The 15,914-nt window shown below is 32.6% G+C and overlaps 1 protein-coding gene across 1 annotated transcript in view; it reads left to right on the top strand.

Annotated features, from left to right (window-relative positions):
* Hap40 (Huntingtin-associated protein 40 kDa) overlaps positions 1-15,513 on the top strand; it is a 48,469-nt gene extending 32,956 nt beyond the window's left edge. Inside the window, exon 8 of the mRNA XM_069834884.1 lies at positions 15,380-15,513. The gene's annotated coding sequence lies outside the window, so the exon portion shown is untranslated. The remainder of the gene's footprint in view (positions 1-15,379) is intronic.
* Positions 15,514-15,914: the final 401 nt, after the last annotated feature.

The following is a 15,914-nucleotide window of genomic DNA, read 5'->3' as shown; positions in this document are numbered from 1 at the left end:
ATCACCAAGTAGGTAATTTTGGTTCTTTAAACATGCCATGGCAGTAGAAACTAACTGATAAAGTAGCACAGAGTACCTAGTATCTAGTAAACAAACAAAAACAGCATATTTAAATTTCTAAAATGTTGATGTAATCTCTCTTAAATTTTGTCAGATTTCTTTATTGTGTGTGTGGGGTCGGTAGTGATAAAATGAGAGTTTTATGATGTGTCATGTTCATAATACATTACACAAAACAATATTCCATAAAAAAGTGGATACATGCTTCTACATTTTCATAGTTTATATATTGTGGTTGCCTGAATTGTAAACAGTGGGCTTGGGATGTGAATAAGATTATAAAAACCTGTTTGCTCTATTTTATATGCGCCTAACTATGATATGAAAGAAGGAAGAATTAAAATCAAATTTAATAAAGTTTGTAACACCACCACTTGGAGTGATTATAAATAATTGGAAGAAATGTTTTATTTTCCAATGTATAATGGGATTGAAAACACATTTAAGAACATTAAAAATAAGTTCGAGAATTCTGGTATGTATGAAGTGTGGTAAAGTAGAGATGTTGAATGTCGTGAGTTTATAAATTATTTAAAGGTTTTAATTGAGATTCTTCCCGCATTTATCTTCGTTTCATCTATTATGCTTAGAATATTTCTGTACTTCAGAGGTAAACTGCCATAAGTCCAAATTTTTCAATTATTAGTTAAGTTCACCAGAGGTTTAATGATTGCAGTGTCTTTCTAGGGGAAAAGTATTGTATCTCAAAATCAAGCTGTTATGAAAACAGCATATGTGAAACTGTTGTATGTCCCTTCATGTATTAGAGGGGAAGTGTGGCAAGTCTTCTGGAACAATTATTTTAGTTATGAGAATATTGTTGTAAGTCCATTATACAATATTTTCCCCCTGAAGAATTTTTATGTTGGTAATTCTGTTGCTCTATTTTAGTTATGAGAATATTGTTGTAAGTCCATTATATTACAATACTTTCCCCCTGAATAATTTTTATGTTGGTAATTCTGTTGCTTTATTATTGTAAGCCCAATACGCTTTTAAAAGTAAATGTCTGTGATATGTTTCTAATAAAACTTAAAGAGGCAGAGATTGAAGAAGAGAAGCATATAATACGAATGGACTACAACAAACATCTTACAGAAGCAGATCTATGTTACACAGAAAAAGCAAATTATAAAAAGGCATCTCGAGAGAACAGTACTGTAAAAAGAACAATAATTATGATACACTTTGAGAAATGTTTGCCAACACCATAGCTCACAAACTGTCAGTCTTTCTTTTTGCGAAAACCTGACAATACACAATTCAACTACAAATAAAACTACTTGTCTGATGTGGGATGAAAGTGTGGTGGGTGTGAAATTTCTTCAGCACTGTACAAATGGATCTTGATTGAATTAACCAAATTGCAAATAGAAGAACTTACAATTTGAAGTGATAACTGCGGTGACCAAAATCGAAATTTCATTATGGTGGCCTTCTGTTTCTGTCTCCTTATGTTCAACGCCAACCTCAAAGTAATTTGTCACAAGTTCTTGTTGAAGGCCACACACACTTGGAGGCTGACAGTGACCATTCCATTATTGAACGCTCCAAGAAGCACAAGAATCAGATGCAGGTAATGGTTCCTTGGGATTGGCAGCAATTCATTCGGGGTTGCAAAACAGAGAAACCCATTTTCTGTGGTGAACATGGAATTGCAAGATTAAAAAAATTACAGGTTGTTATTTACTTCAGTAAAATCACCCCTACTAAAAGGACAAAATTCCAAGATCTCCAAAGCTGTGTACGTACATTCTTGTAAAAAAGGATGCTGGGTAACTTTCGGTGCTGGACCCCAGACTCATTTCACCGGCATTATCACTTTCATTTCATTCAGATGCTAAATAACCTAGATGTTGATACAGCGTCTTAAAATAACCCAATAAAATAAAATTGTAAAAAAGGATGAACCAGGAGAAATTATGCTGAGCTACAAAGCAGATATGAGAGCCAAGGACTTCCAAGAGGTGGATGTTAAGAGGAAGAGTCGGTCAACTTTTTGGCCAGTTGATGTACCTCTGAGAGATACTCAAATTCTGATAAATGCATACAAGTATTCTGACCTACAGAAATGTCTGCAATGGATCCCTAGTGTATGCCACGACTTCTATAAAAATCTGCGGACAACAGAAGATGCACCTGATTACCCAGATGATGACCATGGAAGTAAATGAATCAAAATCTTTGAATTGTAGATTCAGTATATGATACTTTTTTATGGTGTTTTTAAAAATTGCAAGTCCTCTTTTGTTCATTTATGCTTGTGTTTATTCCAGAAACAGAAAATTGTAAGTCCCAGAATGTTGATAAAAAAATTAATTTTCCAGAAACTGAATAGCCTACGTACCATCATTTCCTATTGCCCTTGCAACCCAAAAATCACTTTTATGAATATCAGCAAAAACTATGTTAAAAAAATTAAGTAATAACTGTAGTCAGAAACATTCTTTTTGATCTCATGTACAATTAAGAAATTGTGACTTACGACAATTTACCTCTGAGATACAGATTTTCTGGTTGATCGTAATGGATTTTATTGATATTGGAATCACTGTTATGAAATATTCTAGTGTCAGTTTTTGTATAGAAATATGAACAGTATGTGTGTGTATGTATGTGTAACCACACTATGTACGGTTGGACAGTATCATGAAAGTATTCTTTTGAATTATCTGTATGCTAATGCTGCAGTGACATTTTAATCCTTATTGGTTTCTCACAGTGTTCGAAATGGAGATTTAGGAGATTAGTATATTATAAAAACTGAATCATATGGCCAAAGGAAGAAATTATGTGTATAAAGCACATAGATATGTAACTGGATATAATTTTATTTACGTAAATCTGCCTTATAAACTGAATTAGGTGCAATGTGTTAATTTATTAACTCACTTTAAAATCATACGTGTATTATAATTGTGGATTCAAACTTGAACATTATATCTTAATTAAATTGGAGACGTTGAGTGTTTTTTTTTTTAAACATGAGCATTCCAAAATCATTGCAACATGATAAGAATAAAATAAAATAAAATAAAATATACTAACCATCAGGAATTGTATTTCACATGACATTGTTACAATGTATGCAGCACTATTGTTGAAGGTGCAGTGTCTGCTTTTAAAAGATCTTCTGCTATAGTTTTTTTTATTTTATGAATGCACTATTTCAGAATATACGAATATACATTTTCGTGAGTAAAAAGTTCCAGAGTGAATTAGAAAAAAGTCGATAACATGATATATAGCGTACAAGGTCATTTTGAGTACTAATATTGAAGAGATTTCCGGTTATTGACATTTTCTGTTTGATTAACCTAAGATATAAATTTTACTAACTGAAAAATGTTCCATATTTTTCTAGATTCTCAAGTTTCTCATTAGTTGTTAGGAAAATTGGAAGATTTTAAAGTACTAATTTAGGAAAATTGAATCATCTTAGAAGTAGGCCTACTAATCTTAAATTTAATGAGACATAGTCTGCTAACAATGCATTTATGTTTTACAATTAATTATTTTATTCAAAAACATTGTAAGATGCATTTGCGTTCGTGAATAGTCTCACTTTTCATTTAAAATCCATCTCTCTGTTACATCTACTTGTACTGCAATTTTTCTAACTCACCTGTAGATGAATCATGTTTATTATAATGTACATCATATATAAGACTTAATTTTTCTTTCATTTATTTTCAAGAAATATATAATTTTCCACTTTCACTGCTGTCAATATCATGAGTGAATCTGATGCTGTGAGTTACTTATATAATTCTATTTGTTTAAATCTATAACCGAGTACAGAAGCATAAACATTTCTTCAATAAAATATCTGATCCTTATCATTCTAACAGAAAATGTAAGGATTTTCTTGAAATTGCTCTCTTCCAGTGATGTAGCTTCTACTGATCGTCTCTACATAGGGCTGTTGTGTAAAAACTACATACTTGACTAAATACACAGGTAAAATGAATTCGCATTCAACATGTATGAATTAATCTGTTTAAATAACCTTTATTACACAATAACCTTAGTGGAACATTGACTTGCGATATATTTAGTAGTCTTGGGTTTATCATTAACCATAGCAGCTGTACAACGATATATGATATGTCATGCAGGCACCTACTAGATCTTTCTCGCCTTTTCCAAGAATTGTGATGTACCTAGATAATACTTTATTCTTGTTTGGTTGAAGTTGTAACTTGGCAGGTAAACAGAAAATGTTATGTGTATGAATGTATTAAAGTTTAATCAATAAACAAGTAGTGATATTCGAACCATACTGCAATCTTGAAATTGAAGGTCGTAGAGTATGCAGAAAAGCATGACAATAGAGCAGCTGGACGCAAATTCACAGTTCAGAATTAATTTTTTAATTTCCTTGCTTAAATCACGCACCTTAATTTAAGATTCAAAATTATGATAAAAACATGTTTGAATTGCAAGACTAAATATGGTAATTATTTCACATATTCTTAGCCATTATGGAAAAAGAGCAATGAAAAATTGACTTTTTGTGTGAATATTTGTTGCAAACCAATTTTTTTCCCCTCACATATTATTTATTATCATAGTGAGATAAGTCACTTTCCCCAAAAACGAACAAAGAGCAACAGTTTCCTTATCATTTATTGTGTATTTCTTTACAAAGTTTGTTCGAAGTGGAGACCATCATTCTCTGTACACATTTCACATTGTATGGACACCAATTCACAGATGGCAGAAATGACAGAACATACTGACGATTCATATCCAGTTTGGAATGACTATTCGATCAACTGTTACAATAGACTCAAATCACGTGCTTTCTGAGCAAAAACTTCATTTTTCGTGATACCCCAAAGTGAAAAATCACATGACCTGGGTGGCCACATGACAGCCAATCCATTCATAGAATTGCTCATTTAAGAAGCTCCTTATCCCTAAACCATTTCGACAAAATGAGGGCTGTTTTCTAATTCTGGAATATTCTCCTCTTCTAACATCTTAAGATAACATTTGGTGGTAAGTGTTCCTTCAAAAAAAAAAAAAAGTTGTGCCATGACCTCTTCATTCCAAACGCCACTCTAAACATTCACACCAGGAGTGTTTAAGTCTCTCATGATAATTTCAAATGGGTTTTACTAGTCCAGTAAACTCACTTGTGCTGGTTTACTTGGCCATTCAGCTCAAACGAGGCTTCATTGTTCCATAAAATGGTTTCCGAAAGTAAGGTTTAGCTTCATGTCATACTACGAACCATTTACAGAACCCCAAATGACGGTTTGCATTATTTTCATGTAGCACTTGCAAAGGTTTTGGTTAATATGGTCTCAGTTTGACATTGTGTAACAGGCTTCTTAAAGTGTAATCGTTTAAAAACTATGTTAGCTTAATTCATTGCTAATTATTTGACTAGCTGTTAGAATAAGAGAAAAAGTTGTGAAGAAATTTTAATTCGTGTTATTACTTATGCATTTGTATTAATTGTAGAGCTGGTTGAGTGGAAGAGAAGGCCTTAAGTCCTTAACTCTGCCAGGTAAAATAAATTATTATTATTATTATTATTATTATTATTATTATTATTATTATTATTATTATTATTATTATTACAGTAAAACCTCGATAAGACGCTCTTCAAGAGACTGGGTGTAAACCGCATATTAACCGGGACCGCGTATTAGGCGAGTATACTAATTTTGACTTATATACAGTATCTATCAGCATTTTTCTTTATTGAAATACATGGTTCATGAAAGGTTATACAGTATTACTCCATTATGTAATTACTGTACTGTATGTCAAAGACATTTACAATTTGTACTGTACTTCTTTCGAAAAAGAAAAAGTAATTTATAGTTGTTTGCCGTGTGCGTGTTCTCCAAGTACTCATGTTTACCACACTTCAGTTTCCTGCGATTACATCCTCCCGACATCGCAGCTGTAGTGATTGAATCGCGATTTTTATTATTATCGTTCTTACTGTCGATGATGGGATTCCTAATGGATCAGAGAGTTGTTTCTGAGTAAGAGTACTGTTCTCATCATACTTTCGTAAGATTTCCAGTTTTTTCGACACAGAAAGGGCATTTTGTTTAACACTCATTGTAATCACATTCATAGACAGTTAAATACAATAAAGGACAACAAACAGTCCAGCAAAATTTTCCAGAATTTTATTACGGCCGAGTGAGGAATGCTGTTTGTAGGTTATTTTACGACGCTTTATCAACAGCTTAGGTTATTTAGCGTCTGAATGGGATGAAGGTGATAATGCCGGTGAAATGAGTCCGGGGTCCAGCACCGAAAATTACCCAGCATTTGCTCATATTGGATTGAGGGAAAACCCCGGAAAAAACCTCAACCAGGTAACTTGCCCCGACCGGGAATCGAACCCGGGCCACCTGGTTTTGCGGCCAGACGCGCTGACCGTTACTCCACAGGTGTGGACAGGAATGCTGTTTGAAAGAGAGGGTTAGCAAGAGGGTGGGGTATTGTAACTGTATGAAGGCTTTAACCGCGCAGGTAAGGAGTCGAATAAGAGAGCGTAACAAGAGGATGGGGTATTCTAAGGTATGAAGTATGAAGGTTTAAATGCGCAGGTAAAGGATCGAGTACCAATACTTTTCAGGTTAATGGCACCAGTGAGTTCAATGACCAAGATGTTTCATTGCTGTTACAGTACATTGCTGAAAATTACATCCAAACTATTCCACAAAATCAGCGTATTATGCGGGACTTGAGCGCAACAAACGGGGTATTTTATAAAAATGTTATATATGAAATGTGCAGGGACCGGACAAAAAAAGCATATTACACGGATAGCGTAATAAGCGGGCGCGCCTTATCGAGGTTTTACTGTATTATTATTTTATCTATTACTGTCCAAATTATTTGGACTTTGCCCCAGTATTCCGAAGTTATATATTATTTAATTCTTGGTAAGTGCTATTAAATATTCATACCTTGTTACTGCAGCATTATAAATCATAAACTAAGAATTTTGATTTAAGTTAGCAGTAAATAATCTTATTGAAAAGTTTAATTTTTCAGCAGAGAACTTTCTTTCGTGATTCTTTGTCACATTTTGATATGGATCATTTTATCTTCATTTAAGTTACTCATAATTCTTATGTTGATTATGTGAAAAGTAGGCATAACTAACTTTGTAAGTGCTCCAGTGCTAGAAAACTTTATCATATTTACGTAGTTCTAGATGTTATTAGGTTTTGGTGATTTTACTTATTCGAGAAGTTTTAATCTTACATTTTAGACATGTTCATAAAATTCACGTGATGTGAAGTCATTAAATAATTTACATATTCTATGTTTTTATTCTACATAACTGCTTTATTTCAAAATCAGCAGAATTCTACCTTTATTGTTGTTGTTTAGTCAACTGTCCGAAGACAGGTCTGAACCTCACAAGTGATACCAACAAGGCACCACTTATAAGGTAACTAGGCCAGGAGATAATGGGGTAGGGTGGCCAGTTCCTTTTCCCCTCCATTGCATATACATCGCCGATTAGCTACATGTTACACTAATCAGACTTCAGATGCATACAAACAATTGTTCTTCCTCTGACACAATCGTCAAGTGAGATGTACTGCCTGATAATAGAGGTACTTATCAGCCAGAACCTCAATCAGAGGATACTACCTTTATTGCGTTTCTTATTTTGAAGAATCTTTGAGCAGTATGAATTGGTGTATATTGGAATACCAGAGCACTTGAAGTGTAGTGAGACGTAAGATTCAACATGCAACACCTACTAACAAGATGATTCTGAGGTGTACAATACACACCAACTATGTTTCCTGTGGGTTCGCCATAACTCTCTAAATGCTCCAGAATTTACATTGAGTTGAAATGTAAACATTTACACCATATAACACAATTTGCTTCTATCCAACAATGCCACAATGACAAATGAAAGAGCGGGAACAACATTATTTTTCTTATGGTACCATCTATTGTTTTCTGCCAACAATTACAATTACACATCCCCTGAAATTCTTTGAGCCATTCTTTCTATTGGCACTGATATGAATTTCGTAATACTCATAGTTACAAAATTATAGCAGTTTATAATCACGGAATGTTTTTGTGAACATACTGTATATTAATGACATATTATATATTTACATATGTATCTGTCTTACAATTAACATTTTCTTTTGAGTCTTATATCATTGGTGATTATGTTGTAGAACGTCGTGTTTGGCTGGGAATACCATCGTAACAGTGTAAAATTCTGGATGTAGATATATCGAAGATTAGATAAATACTGTCATCGAATAGAATTCATAACTGTTGTGGGTACCCATATTGGAAGTCTGTTTTAGATTTTGAAAAATCCTGAAAGTATTCCAAATATTGTTGACCAATTCTTTGAAGTTGAGCTGTTCATTTTTTTTAATAAAATGATCACAGTGAAGCAATCTATAAGGCAGAATTTCAGTGTACAGAGTGTTTTGAAATTACTGTTACAAACTCCCAGGACTTGTAGAGAGGGCCAGGTAGATAAGTTTTGATTAGGAACCCATGTCTGGAAATTTATCATGGCACAAGTAAAGAAAATCAAATCAAGTGTTCATAAAAAATAAAAATAAATATTCTTGCTTCCGCTGGGTCAAAGAGCATTACTGACGTGAATGTCATTTCCAATAACAATTTTCCATTATGGAAATGATATTTTATCCAATGTCATGCACGAATTGCAGCCTTGACACAAGAGATTCAACACACACCAGGTACTGTTGAGCACATGTACCAGAACGTGCATTGCAGATACATTGTTGTTTACAATGAAGTTAGTGGTCACCACATCAAGCAGCTATTTTAATGGACCAGGATGCAGTGCCGAACAAACATCTGGAACTGTAAAACAAAAATGACACCTGTTTCATGACCTCACATGGTGATGTTAGATATAAACATCTTTTCCATAAGAGAAACTGCAAACATTTTTCTTTTATTGACATTGGTATGCAGGTCTTTGACTTAGCAGAATCAAGAATGTTTATATTTATAAACACTTGATTTGATTTCGTTTCACTTGTGGCATGGTGCGTTTTCGGACATGGGTTTCCTATTCAAAACTTTATTTACATGGTTCCCTCTACAAGCCCTGGGAATTTGTAGTAGGAATTTCGAAACATTCTGTATAAAAGTACGTGATACTGTGTAAAAATACATGTTCAGCTCTTCAAAATCACTAACGTGAAATTGTGTTACACGAGTAGCAATATAAAAACTGTAATTGTTAGTTTTGTTTGGGAATCTACAAGAGAACATTAAATATGCAAGCAAATTAAAAAGGTGTGACATTTCCTTTATATATAATATGGTTTTTACCAACTTTTATAAAAATAATTGAACGATTATTCACTGAATTTAAATACTATTATAGTCACAATCATGCCATGGTATGAAAGAAAAATTTCACAACCTCGAGCGGGAATCGAACCTGCGACTTCCTCTTCTCCGGTCAGGCGCTCTACCACTGGTGGCATGATTGTGACTATAATAGTATTTAAATTCATTAATATGTCACATCAACGGAGGTGTATACGTCACCAAACATCGTAAATTCTGAAAAAGTATCTTATTTTTCTTTTAAATCTCTTTTCAATTTTAAGTGTGGAAATTAAGTGTACAGAATATAAATGAATATAAATAATTTTCTATAGGGTTGTAAATTCTTTGACAGTGAAGTAAAGCTGTTATTTATTTTTCATTAATGTTTCAAAAGTCTATTTGTTACCAGAAATAACTTATTATTTGCTTCACTGGAAATTGTAAACCATTTATACTAATTTAAAATTGTAACATTTTCATGCAAACAGATACAACAAATTACAAGAAAGTATGTGATCACTTTAAACAGATAGGACGCAATGGTGACTTATTCATGAAAGGATTATTTTCATTTCTGGCGAAATGTCGAACACAGTGATGTTTCAAAGCTTCGATTTGCTTGAACCTTGGTTGATCTTGAATGATTCAAGTGCGTTGCATTTATGCACTTGTAATTACCGGAGGAGTAGAACCTTATTTCAACTCTGTTCATCTGAAGACGAAGGTAGATTCAACTTTCAAAACGTCGTGTGTTCGATATTTCATGAGCAATAGGAAAGGCTAAATTCAGACCTCTCATGAAGATATATTTTCTTTTTCCTTTTTGAGGAATATAGAGTAATTTGTTTCATTGTTGTGATTATTTGTCATTCATATTACATTTGATTCTGTATAATGAAACTTCCTCATTGTACTATTAGTAACATTTTAAACTATTTTGAAGTCAAATGCACTACCTCACATAATCTGCTCTGCTGTTTGTATAATATGTACATATACAACCTACGAAGTTGACCATATTGTAATGCAAGAGATGATATATACAAATCTCCCCATTCCTCCGTTTTGTTTTGTGTGTGGATGTAAATAAGTTAATTTAAAATTACCAAGTTTGCATTTGCATCATTACTGTCATAGTGTATACTATGCCCTCCAGAAAGAGAGTCGAAGAACGTAGAAAGTGTGGTTATCTTGACATAAAGAATTTGTTCATATTGTTGAAATATTAGATATTTTTTTATGGAATAGAATTAAATTAAAATTATATTTACCTTTATTTAAAATGAAAAGAAGATAGTGTAGTTTTATTTAAAATCTAGTAATTAATATGTACAAATTTGAAAAATGAGGTTCATGAGATGAACAGCGGGATGCTCTTTGCTGGAACACCGTAAAAATGTGGACATATTGCAGGAACTCAAAATGGATCCTATAGTTCATTTTGTTCAACAATATCGACTTCAGTGGAAAAAACATGTCGAAAAGATGGATCGCACTAGATGGCCTAAACAGATTCTTACTTATGTACCAAGAGGAAAGAGGAAATTGGGAAGACCACGAAAGCTCTGGCATGAGACCGTAACAGATCCTGTAGGGTCTAATACGTGAAAAAAAATTTGAAATCAGATAAAATTAACACTAAAGGTCCAGGAACACAAATTGAAAGATTAAAATAATTCTTATTTAGTCTCCGGGAATATATATCGATTTGTAAGAACTTCTGCTTTTTGTGTTTGCAGCCTTCAGTCTGTAGCATTTATAACTTTTAATGTTCTGTGAGTAATTCTAAGTGAATGTTGCTATTGTTGGGGCTTGTGTAATTCGTTGTTGAAATCAAATGCTAAATTGTCTTGAGATAAACTTAATTTCGATCTGCATTAATGTTTATATGAAATATGTCATGTACATAAAATATTTAGGCACTGAGTAGGTCTTGAGCATCGTGAAAAAGAATTTTATTCTAACCAATAAACAGTACGTTATTGTACCAATTTTTATATTCTAACCAATAAATAGTATGTTATTGTGCCAATTTTTTGTTGCAAAAATTATTTTTAAATTTCATGACACTTCTTGAAAACCTAAAGATGTTCGAATGCAGGCTTTCACGGCCATCATTAATGGGGTAAGAATTATCTGGGAAAAAGAATTGTTATTAAATCCATAACCAATTGTTATAAAACCATCTATTATCTGGACTAAGAGGCTGTGGTCTGGCGATGTTAAATCCAATGTTTTGTCTACAGTTGTGGTAGTCATCATCAGTGTATAGGCACTCTAGGGCATAGTCGTCCCTAGCACACCCAGGAGATCACTAAGGCAGCATTTACTATTCTAATGAGATATTTTAGTAGCAGGCTTCTTTATAAAATTATTTCTTTGTATACTTACAATCTGTCTGCATGCCTCGAAACTTCTTACATATTTATGATCTTTATTTGAATTCATGTCAAGTTCGAGATTAAATTTTAATATATCAGTTATTCTGTCTATTGTATTTAATTTGCTGCAAATGTTTTAATTTAATAGAGTAGCACTAAAGCATTCATGCAATATTCTAACTTTACTTAAATATCTTTACATAATGTATTAATTGCTTCGTAAAATGGATCCTATGTCGGTTGATTACTTGCATAAATAGAATGAAACTTATTCTCTGATTGAAATAAACTATACCCAACTATAAGTCCCGACGCTGTTATTTCCGGCGTGACTCCGCCCCTTTGCTTACGTCTTAGAAAGTAAATGCTCTATGAAGTCTAGGTAGGTAGTATCGTTCGCCATTTTTGTTCTCACATTGCCGAGCTACCATACGAGGAATCTATTTGCTGCACCGTTAAACATTATCATGTCGTAGCTCCTATGATAATAAATCAAACGCAATGTAATTCAGCAAATAATTGAGCGGCAAATAACGTCTTCGTGTGTTTTCTGCGAACGCCAAAAAAAGAGCTAAAATGGCGGGCGATTATATTAAGTATTTATCGAGCCTTAAGAAATGAATCTGCGAATCACAAGACGCACACGTTTAAATGTAGGCGACCTGCAACGCGATTGGCTGCCGGAAATTAGAACGACGGGACTTTTTTTTAGATTCCTCTATTACAAAGGATGAAAATTGCGGTAAAGTTTTAAATAGCTATTGGAAACTGAAGGGTTTTTGAATTACTGGGCTAATGTAAACAAAATAATAACGATTGGATGTGAAATCTTTGATGTGCTGTGGGCATTTGGCAGGGAAAAAGCGTGTGGACATGAGCACCTGTTTCAAGCTTAAAAACCATGTATGCATGTTCATATCTATTTGTTATCACTTCTTATGCTTATGTTATTATAACTGTTACCAAATATTTTAATGTAATTTAACCAACCTTTAAAGTAAACATTTTATGATTTGTTGCCAAGTTTTCTATTTAAAATAAACATTTAATTGAAAAATTGTTGCTATACATAGTGTATAATATTGTGATTTAAGCCACGGATTTAAGTATATGACGTAATTGAACAGTTATTTTTAAAATCCTCCAAATGGTGATGTTAAACTTAATCCATCCATAATGGTTTAAAAAATAAGTCTTGTATATTCATAACAGGCATTATTTTACCATTAAATCCTTCGGGAATAAAACAGTGGTAGGTATCTCTTTAAGGTTTGGCTATTGGCAAATAAAACATTATTGTCATTGGAAGTACAGTCCATTGTAATGTCCTGAATTAGTTATTCATTGCCAAAGCTAAGGATTATAAGATCTAGGTTACATTAAAGGCTGTTGTAAATAAAGTTGGCTATTCCAAAGTGACTTGTATATTAAGGGAATGGGATGATATATGATTGCATTTGGAAAATAGAATATTTTAGAATTTTAGAGAAATGATTGTTGAAAGGTTTATTCTAAGTTGGTGACTAAATATAACTGAATACACTTAATACTGAAGTATAGGTTTCTGCTCCAAATCAGAGCAGTGTGTTTGTTAATTGTAATTATTAGTAGCTCTTTGGAAACAGTTCACTAGCATGATTGTGAAAATGGAGGGGTATATATACCAACAAAAACACTGAACATTTCTATACTGGTATGTTAATACAAACAATTTATTTGTATTAAAAAGTTCAAATAAGAAGTTACATTTATATATTCTTATATACATTATTGAGTACCGGTACCATGAGTGAATTTGTACATTCCTATTTTGTTTTACTTATATAATAGTGGAAACGGAAGTAAATCATTACTCATATGTTCATACATTCCAATACTGAATGACATGAATGCAAGTTACGAATAACATATTCAAATAAGTCTCATTGTCATCATCTCAGCTACTTGTTTGTTAATTTTTTTTTTCTCCTTTCAGAATTTATTTTGTTTTTCTGGCTGCTTTTTATATTGCATGCGACAAATTGTGACTACCCTTTCATTTTATTTAAAAAATGCTTTTGAGAAATACAAAGTGCGAAACTCTTTTAGCATTGTTACAGTTCATCTTCATTCGGTCTTTATTGTTAAGCATATTTTAACAGTTACTTTTAATACAAAGTCATTGACAAGTCTCACAATAAGAAGCAGATTTATGTTTCGGTGTATTGTAATATTTAAATTTCGTAGAGAGCAGAAAAATAATAAAAAATTTAGCAAACATTTAATTTCTTGCTATATCTCGAAATCGTTTAAGAGAAACATGTTGCTTTGTTGATATAAAAAAGATATTTACTCTACATTTCGAAAAACAGTAATTGTTAAATTTTCATTATTGGCACATGCAGAGTGCAAATGATATAAACTGCAAAAACATACTGGTGGTAGAACATAAATAACGAAAGAAAGAAGTCAAATAATGTTTTTCTGTAACTGTCATGGTTTTCCCAGGAAAAAATGTGTTTTGTGAGTCAAACTTTTTTTTTGAAAATGAGAATAGACGGTCATTATTTACTTTGCCCGATACATATGCTGAAGCCATCGTTTGTTACTGTGTTGTGTGTCTGTTGTGTATTGGTACCGTAAAGTGGGGTGACTTTGAACGCCGAGGTGACTTTGAACAGTAATTTAGCACCCTTCTAAATTAAATGCTGTACCCTATTTCGAAAAAACAGAACTAATTTATTGACAACTTAAACAGTTTTTTCGCAATTGGGTACAGAATTTAATTTAGAAAGGAGCTAAATTACTGTTCAAAGTCACCTCAGCGTTCAAAGTCACCCCACTTTACGGTATGTGTTGAGTGCAAGGTTATTGGCAATGACATTCATGTTCGTCGAAATGGTAATAAATATTATACTACTATCAATGTTAAAAATATGATATTTTACAAATTAAAACTAAAATTATAAGACATAATTAAATTCTATTAGACATTTTGTTCAGTAGACCGATACGTACTGCCTAAATAATTTTGGAAATTTTTATAGTTTACACCGTGTATGAGTTGTGTAAATTTTCTTATTAGATTACGTACCAGTTAAACAGTGCCCATATTCATATTTTTTCAAAAAATTATAATGTATTTAACAATGTAATTTTAACCAGAGTGATCTATATAAATTTAATAGCAACTCCAGTTTCGATTAGCTGTGTGATTTGCATCTTAAAGCAGGTGTTCCACTTTATTAATTGATGGAAATAGAAATGGATAAATGAATCTAAAAATTGAGGTCAGTTTCAAAATTATACAGTTTAGTAAACAGAGGTTTCAATTTCCTCAAAAAGTTAATACCTGAATTTGTTGAATTTTGAAGATTAGTCGCCTCATTGTATAAAAAAAAGTTTGTATCTTTCAGTACAGAATTTTTTTTACTAAGGAACTGGATAAACGTAATTGTTAATGTGTTCGTAGTATTGTTTTGACTTATGTATATGATTGTTTTTAATTTGTCTTATTTATCTTTTTTATTTTATTTTTTTTTATGTTTTATTTAACAACGCTCTCAACTGCCGAGGTTATATCAGTGTCGCTGATGTGTCGGAATTTTGTCCTGCAGGAGTTCTCTTACATGCCACTAAATCTAGTGACATGAGCCTGTCGCATTTGCCATCGACCTGGGCCGGAATTGAACCCGCAACCTCAAGCACAGAAGGCCAGCGCTATACCGCCTGTGCCACCCAGGGCGACTCTTATTTATTTTAATTTTTAAAAATTGTATTTGAATTTAAAAGAAATTTAACGACGGAATGAATTTCTGATTCCCCATTTTCACAATGTGTTTGCAAACTGTGTGGTTTTATAGTTTGGTGCAAATAAATTAAGGATGCAGTTATCATCTTACTAGTGCATATTCCAGTCTGTTGGATGGTACTTGTTTTGGCTGTGTTAATAATTAGTAACGTGAGGGTGATGTATTTATTATTTCAGTCCTTTTATTCTACCTTTTATTTATTTTGTATTGCATCTTTTGTGAAAGGTTGTGTACATTATATTTACAAGTCCTCCAGATGATTTATTGTACAAACTTGATTGTTCTTGACATGAACTGTATTGTGCTGTCTTATTATAAATATAATATAGATATTATTATA

This window comes from Periplaneta americana, chromosome 9 (assembly GCF_040183065.1).
Source record: "Periplaneta americana isolate PAMFEO1 chromosome 9, P.americana_PAMFEO1_priV1, whole genome shotgun sequence".
Taxonomy (NCBI): domain Eukaryota; kingdom Metazoa; phylum Arthropoda; class Insecta; order Blattodea; family Blattidae; genus Periplaneta; species Periplaneta americana.
This window is presented reverse-complemented; position numbering and strand designations above follow the sequence as displayed.